At 34.4% G+C, this 13,369-nt stretch overlaps 1 long non-coding RNA gene and 1 other non-coding gene across 2 annotated transcripts in view; both read right to left on the bottom strand.

The window, feature by feature from the left end:
* The window catches only part of LOC113608254 (uncharacterized), a 264,075-nt gene that overhangs the window by 90,790 nt on the left and 159,916 nt on the right, over nucleotides 1-13,369 (bottom strand). The window lies entirely within an intron of this gene.
* LOC113608319 (U5 spliceosomal RNA) lies at nucleotides 10,240-10,356 on the bottom strand. The gene has a single exon (XR_003428306.1). It is a non-coding gene; the product is annotated as a U5 spliceosomal RNA (small nuclear RNA).

Here is a 13,369-nt window from a genome sequence, read left to right on the forward strand (position 1 = left end):
TTAGTTAAACATTCTCAGATGCTTGCTCTCCTCTTTCTTACATCAGATTAAATAAAGCCTGACAAATCCTTCAGATTTTAATTTTTAATAGTCTTTCCTAATGAAAGAACTATCCTGAAGGGTGATCCATAGAGAAATTTATTCACCACTATACATCTTCAGTTCCATTGAAACTTCAGCAAAATAGCAAACTATAGAACATCTTTAATCATACTAAGAAAACTTCCTCGTCATGCTTCCTCAGCTTTCAACCCAGCTCTTCTTGTTAGACTTCTGATAATTCAGCCATTCTCAAGCAAAACCTCTCCAGTTGCGAAATCTGAGGTTCTTTGTATAGTCCAGCTTACTGTAAACAAGCCACAGAATTTTAGCAAAAGGTGCTATTGCTATTTATAGTCCTTAATATTTACTTCTTTTAGAAATTTCTATGTCTTCTAAAAACTCAAATTCATGTTTTTTAAAAACTTCATAAGCCTCAAATCATGGATTGTGCCAATTCAATTTGAAATGTTCTTATGTCAGTTCAGATTTGTAAACTTGTAATGTTTATCATTATTTACTTTTTCCTAATGATGTAAGAAAAAGTATATGAGTGAAAAGCTGCCAGTATATCCCTGTCAGGAACATCTTTTGGAAACTAGAAAGGTTCAGAGATGTACCACAACATTTTTTTAAAGAGCACTGATGATGCTCAATTTTATCATTTAAATGTGTATGACCTATGATCAAGTTATTAAGCTCTGCGTGGGTCAGTTTCCTAATTTTTAAATGTGTATAACAATAGTATCTAGTTCATAGGTGCTATGAACTGAATTGTTTCTCCAAAATTCATATGTTGAAGCTCTAACCCCCAATGTGATAGTATTTGGAGACAGAGCCTTTGAGAGGTAATTAGGGCGCGTCTTCACAATACTGTTAGTGACCTTATAAAAAGGGACACCAGAGAGCTTGCTTTCTCTCTCCGAGAGTGCACACACTGAGCAAACGTCATGTGAGCACACAGTATGATAGCAGCCATCTACAGACCAGGAAGAAAGCTCACACCAGAACCTGACCATACTGGCACCCTGATCTCAGACTTCTTGTCTCCAGAACTATAAGAAAATAAATTTCTGTTGTGAAAGCCACCGCGGCTATGTTACTTTGTTATGGCAACATAACTAAGCTAATGGGACTATCACTATATACATAACATACATAAGTCAGTTAATATAAAATGCTTAGAATCATGCCTGGCACATGTTAAGATCACCATATTTTTAAACAATTATTTTTATTTGGTATCTAGAGTCATAAACGTTATAAAAGCTTAGATTATCAAGAGTTCTTAAAGACTACCCAGTTCAACAGTACTTTATCCTCACAGTTGCCAGCAACTGGTTTTCCTGTATGTTATCTAAAGCCGCCAAACTGGCTTACCCTGTTACACAATTAAATGTTAGCAGCACACCCAGGCCTCCAAACTCTCATCACATTATTTTAGGAAGCAGCATTCAGAGTGCAATTTTAGAGTTATGATATTTTTAAAAGCAACAACAACTGTATTTATACTAGGCTCATTTTGTTCTTCTAATAAAATCTGTCTAGATACTTTAATTGTAATGTTCACATAGGGCAAAATCCATGCACATATATACTGTATATCTATATCCATCCTTATAATCCATCTATCTATCCATCTGTCTAGATAGATAGATACGTTTATGTTTATATACAAACACATACATACATTCAAAACAGAACTCAAAAAAAAGTAAAGTCAAAAGAAAGACCTGGTTATTTGAGTAATAAGACATTTTTGGTCTCTAGAAACAAAATTGTTTCCTAGGGGCTACTTCCACGGAAACCTGCTCCACGTGCTAGAATAAATTGTACTTGATAGTTTTTAATTGATTCTATATAGAATGTTTTGAGGCAAAGATATTTTAAATAGTTCTTAATGCCTGTAGGTATATCCAGAATTGAATTAGTGTTGTTTAAAGTTATTCATTACCTACAGTTAATGGCAGACTAATTTCAGGGAATTGCTTTAAATTTTTATCTACTACAGAGTTAACTTTTGTTTTCTTAGAAATGATTTAACATAATATCAAGTTGCACACTGCTTTGAGATATCTTTTTCTTTATATTCCTATGGCTAGCCTTCAGATCCTTTATCACAGCACTCCTAGAACATTCTTCTAATTTTACTTCTCCTTCAATCTGAGACACAGTATAAAGTAGTAGTAAGGGCACAGATGTTTGCATTTGAGCCCACTAATTCAAATCTCAACTCTTCCACTTTCTAGGTAAATGAGTTGGAGAAAATTACTCAACTTTTCTAAGTTAGTTTTGCATAATGTTTACCCCATCTTCCCTTCAATGACTTCTCACTGGTTATAAAATGCAATCCCAATTGTTCTTGTAGTCTGTCAGTTCCACAACCATGTAACCTACCCCTTGCTATGTAATCTGACATCTGTACCAAACTAAATATTGTACTCTCTTGCCTTTTTTAAGCCTGTTCTACATTAACTATTGTTCATGCAGTTTTCCTTACCTGCATGTGGGTTTTTTTGTAAGTCCTCTCATTATTTTTCTTGTTAGCTTTTTTCATTTGCAATTTTTTTTTATTTAGTAGATCGTATTTTTTACAGCTGTTTTAGGTTCACAGCAAAATTAAGTAGAAAGTAGAGATCACTTTTTCCATGAAAACTCCAATCTATATGAGGTGCCATCTGTATGTTTAATTTCACACAGCTCTTACTTGTGATATTATTCCTTATATTACTTTACTTGTCACCACTCTATTTCACTTAATTGTTATGTATTGCAGAATTTAAGTTAGCATTATTTTGGCAGTACCTCAATGATTCTCTCTAGTGACCACAGAAAATATGAGGTTAGATGAAAAGTCTATTTTCCCCACACATCTCTCGGGGCTCATACTAGCATTTTCTCCAAGAATAAAATGGAAGGATGAGCTCTGCAAAGCACGTTATTCAATTTGTTCATTGTGGCAGACATTACTACTGTCCTACTGCTACCTGGATCCTGGCTCCTTCTAGACACATGGTAGGACTGTACTGCCTCACTCTGCTGAAGTTAAGTATGGCCATTATCACATGCTTTGACCAATAAAATGTGAACATAACTTGCATTATAACTTTCAGCTAGAAGCATTAATTTGCCAGTTCTCTCTGCCTTTCTTTTCCTCTGCCATTGCAATCATGGGAGCATGTGTAGATGTGAATGTTTAATGCTACACGTGTTTATAGAGGACAAGTGTATGGAAAGTTTCCCAGATTCAAAATAAATTTGCATGAGAGAGGAATAAACTTTGGACTTTAAGCCACTGAGATTTAAGCCATGGATATTGGTTGTCATTGTAGCATAACCTAACAAATCCTGACAAACATAAATATGTAAGTTTATCTGAACAACAACAACAAAAAGCATCTGAGTCTCTTTTACCTACTACTCTTTAATTGTTCTTTAGATAATGAGTTGATTGCATTTCTTAGTCCACCTTTACTCACTAACTCATTAAGTAAAGATTCATTTAAAGTTTTCTATATGCATGAAACTGGACAAGTTGTTGGGGATGAAAATAATAAACTGGATAGATGTGATCCCTAACCTGATGTATCTGACATTCTTGTGCAGAAGGCCAAACATGAATAAATAAATAAATATAATTCAACAAACAAAACAGTTATAAAATGTTATAAGAGCTATAAAGGAAACAAGCAACAGTCTAACAGAGAATACAGGAAATTTACTTTAGTTATGATAATCAGAAAATCTCTATGATGTGGTGAGATTTTATCTGAGTCTTAATGGCTGAAAAGGACACTTTAAAGCAACTGCACATACTGAAAAATTTTGAAAGTCACCACACCTGCCCAGGGAAATGCACAGGCTCAGAAAAGACCTAAGAAGATCTAAAATTTATACCTCAGACTTATCTGTGTCACAGAGGCAGTGTACATCAATCAAAAACAAAACAATAAACACACAAACAACCCCCCCCCAAAGTAAAGCACAGCAAACCATAGGGAAGTAGGATAATGTGATCTCCAGGATTAAAGCCATTAGATTTAACTGTCCAATATTCAATAAAAGAATCATGAGGCATACAAAGAAAAAGGAAAGTATGGCACATTCAAAGGAAAAAAATCAACAGAAACTGTCCCTGAAAAAGACTGATGGCAGACCTACTGAACAGAGACTTTAAGGCAACTGCTTTGAGGATGCTCAAAAAAATGAAAGGAAGATGTGGAGGAGGTCAAAGAGCAATGTGTGAACAAAATGGAATGATTGATAAAGAGATAGAAAACATAAAAAGAAATTCTGGAGCTGGAAAATACAATAATTGAAATGAAAACCTCACTAGAGGGATTAAAAGACAGATTAGACCAGGCAGAAAAAAAGAAAGAGTGAACTTGAAGATAGGACAATGGAAATCATCGTGACTGAGGAACAGAAAGAAAAAATATTAAAGAAATGTTAGCAGAGCCTAACAGACCTGTGGGAAACCATCAACTGGATCAATATATGCATTGTGGGAGTTATATAAGAAGAGAGAGAGGAAGGGGCAGAGAGAATATTTAAAGAAATAATGGCTGAAGTATCCAAAATTTGATGAAAGGCATGAATATAAACTTCCAAGGAGTTCAGCAAACTCCAATTAAGGATTTGAACTAAAAACTAAAAGACACCTGCATCAAGACATGTTATAATCAAATTTTTGAAAGACAGACAAAGACGGACTCTTCAAAGCAGCAACAGAAAAGTGACTTGTCACATACAAGGAGGATCTTTAAAAAGATTAGTGGTATATAAATCAAGAAATTAAAGATATAAATAAATGGAACACATCCCATGTTCATGGGTTAGAAGACAGTATTGTTAAGATGTCAACACTACCTAAAGTGATATACAGATTGAATGCAATCCCTAACAAAATCCCAATGACTTGTTTTGCAGAAATAGAAAAACCCATTCTAAAATTCATATGGAAACTCAAGCACCCTGAATAGCCAAAACAATCTTGGAATAAAGCTGGAGGAGTCACATTTCCTGATTTCAAAACTCACTACAAAGCTACAGTAATCAGTACTGGCATAAAGGCAGACATATAGACCAAAGGAATATAACAGAGAGCCCAGAAAAATAAACTTTCACATACATGATCAAATGATTTTTGACAAAAGTGCCAAGACCTTTCAGTGAAGAAAGGACAGTATTTTCAACAAATGTTGCTAGGAAAACTGAACATCCACATGCAAAAAAATGAAGTTGGACCTTTACCTAACACCATATATAAAATTAATTTAAAATGGATCAAAGATCTAAATGTAAAACTTAAAACTATCGAACTCTTCAAGAAAACATAGGGCAAACATTTCACAATATTGGATTTGGTAATGATTCCTTGAATATGATACCAAAGGCACAGGCAACAAAAGAAAAAACAGACAAATTGCACTGAAAACTAAAAAGTTTTGTATATCAAAAGACTATCAACCAAGTAAAAAGGTAACACACAGAATGGGATAAAATATTGGCAAATCATTTATCTGATAAGGAATTAATGTCTAGAATATATAGAGATCTCCTAATAACAACAAAAAAGCAAAGAATGCTATTCAAAAAATGGGCAAAGGACTTGAATAGATATTTCTCAAAGAAGACATACAAATGGTCAACACATATGTGAAAAGATGTTTAACATCATTGTTCATTACCAAAATGAAAATCTAAACTACAATGAGATACTTGTTCAAATACATTAGGATGAATACTGTCTAACAAATAAACTGACACAGAGAAAACCACAAGTGTTGGTAAGGATGTGGAGAAAATGGAATCCAGTACACTATTGGTAGGGATGTAAAATGGTAAAGCTACTGTGAAAGGCAGTATGGTGGTTCTTCAAATAATTAAAAGTAGAATTATCATATGTCCAGCAGTTCTAATTCCAGGTGTAGAATTGAAAGAATGCCTGGAAGAGTTATTTGTACACTCATGTTCATAGTAGCATTGACAGATGACTGGATAAACAAAATGTGGTGTATACATTTGGTCCTCTGTATCTGCAGGCTTTGCCTCTGCAGATTCAACCAACCAAAATTGAAAGTTCAATCCACTGTTGATTGAATCCATGGGTGCAAAATCCGCAGATACAGAGGGCCAACTATATTCATTGTACTATGCCATTTTATATAAGGAACTTGAACATCCATGGATTTTGGTATTTGCAGAGACTCCTGAAACCAATCCTCCAAGGATACTGAGGGATGACTAGACATACAAGGGAATATTATTCCACCTTAAAAAGGAAGGCAATTCTGACATATGCACAACATGGATGAACCCTGAGGATATTATGCTAAGTGAAGTAAGCCAGTCACAAAAAGACAAATACTGTATGATTCCACTTACATGAGGTACCTAGAGAAGTCACTCGTTGAAACTAAAAGTAGAATGGTGGTGTCCAGGGGCTGGGGGTAAATGGGAATGGACAGTTATTATTTAATGGGTATAGAGTTTCAGTTTTACAAAATGAAAAGACTTCTGGTAATGATGGTCATGGTGGCAGCACAACATTATGAATCTATTTAACACTAAAATGGTAAATTTTATATTATGTGTATTTTACCACAATAAAAAAGTTAGAAAAAAAAAAAAGATATGCTGGCCAGGAGGTGGGCTACTCAGAGCTCTCTTCTGGCAATTGGAATAAAAGAGCAGAATATAGTTGGAGATGCTCTACCCTGGGGACAACATCTTAGAGATGAGTGAAAACAAAAAGAAAAATAAAAAATAAAAGAAAGCATGAAGGTGGTTGTTACTTTTAGATTTACGGTACAATTGCACTGATTTATATTATAGCCTTTGTAGTATTTGGGAGTTGGAGATAATTCACAATCACTATGAAATGATGATTGTAAGATAATTAAATAGAGCACATTGTGACAGGGTGTAGTTAGATCCTGTTTTTTAAAATCATTTTGACACTCTCTGCCTTTTAATTAGTTAGTCCATTAACCTTTAAAGTGCTTATTGATAAGCTTGGTTTGCTTCTACCACTTTGTTTTCTACTGTCTCCTTTCCTTTGTTGTTGCTGCTGTTGTTTTGTTCTTTGGTTTCTCCTTGCCTGTTTTTTAAAACTTTAATTTTTTAAATTCCATTTTTTCCCCAGGCTTTCTAGTTTAATACACACACATCAGCACCTTAAACTCCACATTTGGGGGAGAATTTGGAAAAGTGGGGAAGGACTCCCAATCCACACTGAAAAAAACAGAGTTGTGTTTCAGTAACATCACGTTAATTTCCATTTTAATTTCTACATTGGCTATTACTTATGCTTATTTTCATTTTAAGTAGTTGCCACAGGGATTAAAATATATTTTTAACTTTTTCATATGTCATCTACGGTTAATTTTGTATCAGTTCATGTAAAACATAGACATCTTAAAAGTGTGGTGTCATACTGTACAACATAAACCGTTCCATAAATAATATTGTCCTGTACATACATTCATCTTCTTTTTTTCAATTAATATTTTTATGAGACATGTATCTGTGCAGTTCTAGTTTATTGTAACTGGTATTTATACAAAGGATTATTTAATATGTTTTATAAATTTATTTCTTGTTGATAGGCTATTGATATAGTTATAGCCACCTTAAAAAAAAAAAAGCCAGTTTTGTTAGGGTCCTCCAGAGAAACAGAATCAATAGGAGACAGACACATAGGTTCATAGATAGATACATAGATATAGATGTATAGTATACACACACATAGAGTATAAGTCCCATTATGAGGGCAGGAGAAGACCAATGTCCTAGTTCAAGTGGTCAGGCAGAGAGAGAGCCTGAATTCTCCCTTTTGTCACCTTTTTGTTCTATTCAAGCACTCAACCGATTGGATGATGTCCTCCCACATTGTGGGAAGTTATCCGCTTTACTCAGTCTACTGATTCAAATGCTAATCTCATCCAGAAACACCCTCATAGACACACTCTGAAATAATGTTTAGCCAAATATCTGGTCACCCCACGGTCTAGTCAAATTGACACATGAAAACTAACCATCACACCAATAGTTCTAGAATAAAAATTCTTGTACTTATCTTCTTATGTATATGTATTAGTTATTAACTAGGGATACACTTAAAAGTAAAATTGCTATGTGAAAGTGTATGCCAATCTTCAGCTTTACTAAATATTCCCAAATTGCTATCTGAAGTGGTTAAATTAAATGAGACTGTCATCAGCAACAGATGAAAGTTCTATCTGGTTGTTCCACAAACATGCCAGTCTTGCCAGTCTCTTTAGTTTTTACTTTTCTGATGACTTATGGGAGCAGGAATAGGGCAACAGTTTTCTCTGGGGTGTTTTGCTGCAATAGGGCAAATATTGTCTAAAAGTTTTCTGCTTTACTAGGGTGCCCCTTTCCTAATCCTTTGGCAAGAGAGAGTAAACATTTGTGGGGCTCTTTTTAAAATTTGTCTTTACCCACTGGCATTTCTAGGTTGAAAGTTTCTTCACTCAGTCCAAGATATATGAGGCAAAAAGAAACCTCTAGGAACATGCTACAATATGGCTAATCAGGTCCCAATGTTCCTAGCTTGCCTACCTTCTCTCTCTTTCAGAGTTTTCTTGTGTGTGTGTGTGTGTGTGTGTGTGCGCGCGCATGTGTTTAAATATGTAATTTGCAAGGTTTTAGCTGTATTTAATGGAACAAATAGGGAGACCTGCATCTACTCCATCTTCTGTTATTTCATATGAACTTTGCAATTGGTTTGTTATGTGTTGTGAAAAACCCAGTTGTGATTTTGACTGAAATCACTTTGAATTTAGTTATTGATTTAAGGAGTTTTACTTCTGTGTTCTGCAAGTGCTTTATAATTTGCTACATAAGGTTCTTGTACCTATTTTGTTAGATATATTTCTTCATACATTTTACATTTTTACCAGTAGGATCTCTTATTTTCTAATTGGTTATTGCTGATATATAGGAATGTTGGTGATTTTTGTATTCATATCTCAGATCTTGTAACCTTGAACTCTCTAATGCTAATATTTTATCTGCAAATTCTTTTAGAGTCAATATGTGGATTATCATATAATCCACAAATAACAACTGCTTTGTCTCTCCTTTTTCAATTTCTTACTTCTTATATATATATTTTTTCTTATCTTATTGCATTTTCTAGGATACCCAGTAGTTAATTTGAAGACACCTCTATTTTATGCCTGATTTAAAAGGACACTCATTTTTTTATTATTCTGTAATTAAAATCTTTCATTATTCATTTATATTTCAATAATTATAGCTTTCTCTTCTTCCTGTTAGTGTTAATATATGAAATTTTAACTGTACACATCTAGAAACATTAAAAATTGGTTTAAGGAAAAAGATATTATGTCATAGTTAATGTAATAAAGATTCCCTAAAGGCATGATATTATAAAATCAGTTTACTGCTTTACAGAATTATAAAGAAATTTAAGTGGATTTTAGCTGTAGTCTGTTTTTTTCCTTGAGGCCACTGATCAGACTTAGTATTTTTACATGTAATTACCAGAGTTATCAAGTAGACCAGGTGTTAGTAACTGAAATGATGGTAACTCCATATTAATCATCTTCTTGTACTCATATATATATAGACTATATATAGACTAAGCTTTATTTAGAGTGTTCATTTGTATACCTTAAATAGGTAAAATTTCATTCTTATGTTTCAAAGAAAAAAATATTTCTGTCTGTAATTCTTAATAGGGTAAATTATTAACATTTTAATAATGTCAGCTAGGGTCTTCTTGACAGATGTCAGCTAGGGTCTTCTTGACATTAAGATTGTGGTAGGAATTATTCAAGTACACAAATTTAATGGCTGAGAACTTCACAAGATTTCTGCTAACCTCTGGTGTTAAAGCACAGTTCAGTTCCTTCATCTGTACTATCAAGTACAGATATTATATTCTACCACCATGTCAAAATTAGTATAAAGCTCAGCCTTTATGCCTGATTGGGCAAGAGAATTCATTACACCAAGAATTTTATAAATTGGTTTATGGGTTCAGATTGCATCAAATTCCACACTGATTTCCACTGACGTGCAGAACAAACAACTGTTCCTCTATTATTTTCTGTCCCCTGGTGCAGCGTTACAGCATCTAGACCAAGTTCCTTCTGTGTCTCAGCACCTGTCCTTTTTGTATATTTTAAAGTCATCTTTTATTTTTCCAGCCTTGTTTATTCCCACAAGCCCTCAAAAAATTGAAGCAACAATCATGCTTTTCCCTCCCCACATGAATCTTTAAAGGCAAAAGATTCATTCAATTATGAAGAGAAGCATGACTATGGATTTAAAGTCATCTTTAAAAATAAAATTGCCACTTTTTTCCATATAAAAAACACATCACTTTGTACAACAAATTAGTAACTGTTTCCAAGGTAACATAATATTTATAAACTTCTTACATGTGCATCCTCATCATTTCTCTAAAACAAATTCAGTTTTGTGGTAATTTCATAGTCACATTTTTAAAGTGTTCGGTACTACTAGAATTAAACCTTTTTAACTTCTATGAAACAGTCATATCCAAAAGAACGTTACTCATTAAAACCACACTATAAATCATATTTTCAGAGCACGAACCCAGAGAAGAACATAGCAGAAAATGAATAATCTATGCAGCTTGATGCCTTTTCACATACTGATTTACATGTCACTTGTCTGCAATTATTGTTTAAATACAATTCACTCTTTCCCAATAGGATACTATTATCATTACTGCATACAAGGATCAGACTTACATTAAAATGGTTTAAACCCAAGCCCAACTTTATTGTTGTTTTGTTGTTTTCACTTGGAATATTAAAGATTATTTTAGCACAAATGGAACACATATACTTGAACATTGTAGCCATCTGTATTGAATTCTATCATTCATCTGAGATCTTCTTCCTGATATTTATCAATATAAGATTGGCTAACCCTTCTCGTGACAAGTGTAAGAGCATGTTGATGGCCTGAAGACCATCACCTATACGGTTTCTGTCTGTTGCACTGTTTGTACAGGGGAATCCTATAACAAAGATGCTAAGTATGATTTCCTACTCTGAAAATTAAACGTTTCACCTACTTTTTAAAAAAAGAAATTAAAGAGGAATCTCAAGCCAAACCAAAGATTCCTTCCTCCATGATAACTGGCCCCAAATAACCCCACATGGGATGGACATGCTCATTCATTTTTGCTTCATTCTCTGTCTTCAAACTGGAGACAGTAATCAGATGCAATTATTAGAAACCCCGACTTCATCATTCCTACCCAAGGGTGAAATGGCCTAGAGTCAGTGCTTCCAATTACGCTGGGTGGCCCAGAAATGGACAAGCTGATTTACAGATAGCTGTGCTTAGTTCTATCCCAAAGGTCCCAGAGGAAACGCCTGGAGCAGAAGCTGAATCTTCCTATCAAGTGGCTCTCAGCTCTGTCACTAGCTACCGAATTAAATAGAATGCTGAACCTGGAAGAGAGGTTTTTTTCTCTTATACTATGGTCAGTTCTTAAATCACTCCGACATTAATAGGAAAATTCCATAGGCACACTTGCATGTCCTCATTAAAGTATAGAAATTAAAGAAGAAGTGACAGAGTAATCACTAAAACCAACGACAGAGGAGATGCCCATAGGAATAACAGACTCAGTTCACATTTTAAGTAGTTCAGTCTGAAAATTTCAAAATGCAAATTCCTTTTAGGGAACTGGTATCAAAAGCATGCTCGGTCACATATAACATGTCCCATGCTGTTTTGATCAATTGAAATTATTCTTACTATTTTGGGCTTTTTAAACCATTTGCTACAGAATTCTTCTTTTTGGCCATCTTAAAGAGGGAGTCAGTAAAAGAGTAAAATTTAACAGACTTAACATTGCTTTGTTTATTGTTGGGTAGAAAGTAAAGCCCTACCTGTTCTCTGCTTCCACGAGAAGCAGACACACACACACACACACACACACACACACACACACACACACACACACTCTTCTCCAAGGTACTTCATGGAAGCTGACTTTTAAAACAACTCCTTGTCATTTTGGACATAGTGCAAAATCTAGAACTTTATAATATAAAACCTACACCAAAATGGCACATCTCCTTTTTTATTTTCAAAGATATCAATTCTTTCCACATAAAGGAAGGAGCTGGAAAATGAAAAATGCTTTTTAGTCCATAGCCTGAGAAGTTCCAAATCTTTTTTGAAACCAACCATAAACAGTCCTGGCAAAAGGCAAAAGAGAAATGTCTATATTCAAGTGAATATTTGCATGTTTTTCAAGACCCACCATGATTAGATCTCTGGTTTTGATGCAAAGCAAAATGCTACCTAAAAGACAGTTTTCTGGAAAGAAACTTTTAATGGTGAATAAGAGGATGAGGAAGTTTAGAGAAAGAAATAAGAAATTTATAGTGTCTGACTTGTATAGAAAGAGAGAGTGTAAAGGGAGGCCTGCATTCCTCTGTGGAGATGTGATCTGCTATCTAAAGCTAGAATTTTAAGAGAAAATAGTACAGGAAAAAAATTCACATTCCATCACCTCAACAGCCCTCCCTTCCTTGGTAAGGGTATCTGTCCACCATAGCAAATGGTGCAGAGGAGAGATGCTGAGCATTTAATGTGTTTAATAAAATTATATTACGCTGCGGACTTGCATTTGTCATCCTTGTAAGGTAATAAAAATCTACCTTTCCTGAGAAAGAATGACACCTGTAAAACTGTTCCAGACAGGTTAAAAATTTTGAAAATGCAAAGTAATCATAAACCTACAAGACATCCAAAGAGGGTAAGATTCAGAAATCAGTGTGAAATTTTTGTTTTGGGGTAAACTGCAGAGGCTAGAGTTTCAATTGTAAGTAAAACAAGCAAACTTAAAAGTGCCATTTCTTTTTTGTGTATGTGCTTAAAAAAAAGAAGAAATTTCAGTATCATCATTAACAAGTAACATTTAATATAAGGATCTAGAAATAGTAGTTGAAAGTACCTGTCAAAGGGGGTGGGGGACAGGAAAAGGATGATGCATTGTAGAGGCCACTCAGAAATTCAGTTCAAATATGTATTCATCCAGACACAAGATGCTGCTGAGAGAGGTGAAGGAGGTTGATTTTTTTATGCATGTGAAGTGATTGAAGAACTAAGACAATGTGTGTACTATAGCATCAATTATCAGAGGAGCTCTGAGAAAGGAAAGATCCAGGTGAATAACAGACATCTGAGAAGGCTTCACGGAGAAGGAGGAACCTAAACTAACCTAAATGAGAAAAGTGGAATTTCAATCAGCAAGTTGGAGGAAGAGAAGAATGAGTTCCAGATG

The sequence above is a fragment of the Aethalodelphis obliquidens genome, unplaced genomic scaffold (assembly GCF_003676395.1).
Source record: "Aethalodelphis obliquidens isolate GAN/ISIS:26980383/991018 unplaced genomic scaffold, ASM367639v1 scaffold52, whole genome shotgun sequence".
Taxonomy (NCBI): Eukaryota; Metazoa; Chordata; class Mammalia; order Artiodactyla; family Delphinidae; genus Aethalodelphis; species Aethalodelphis obliquidens.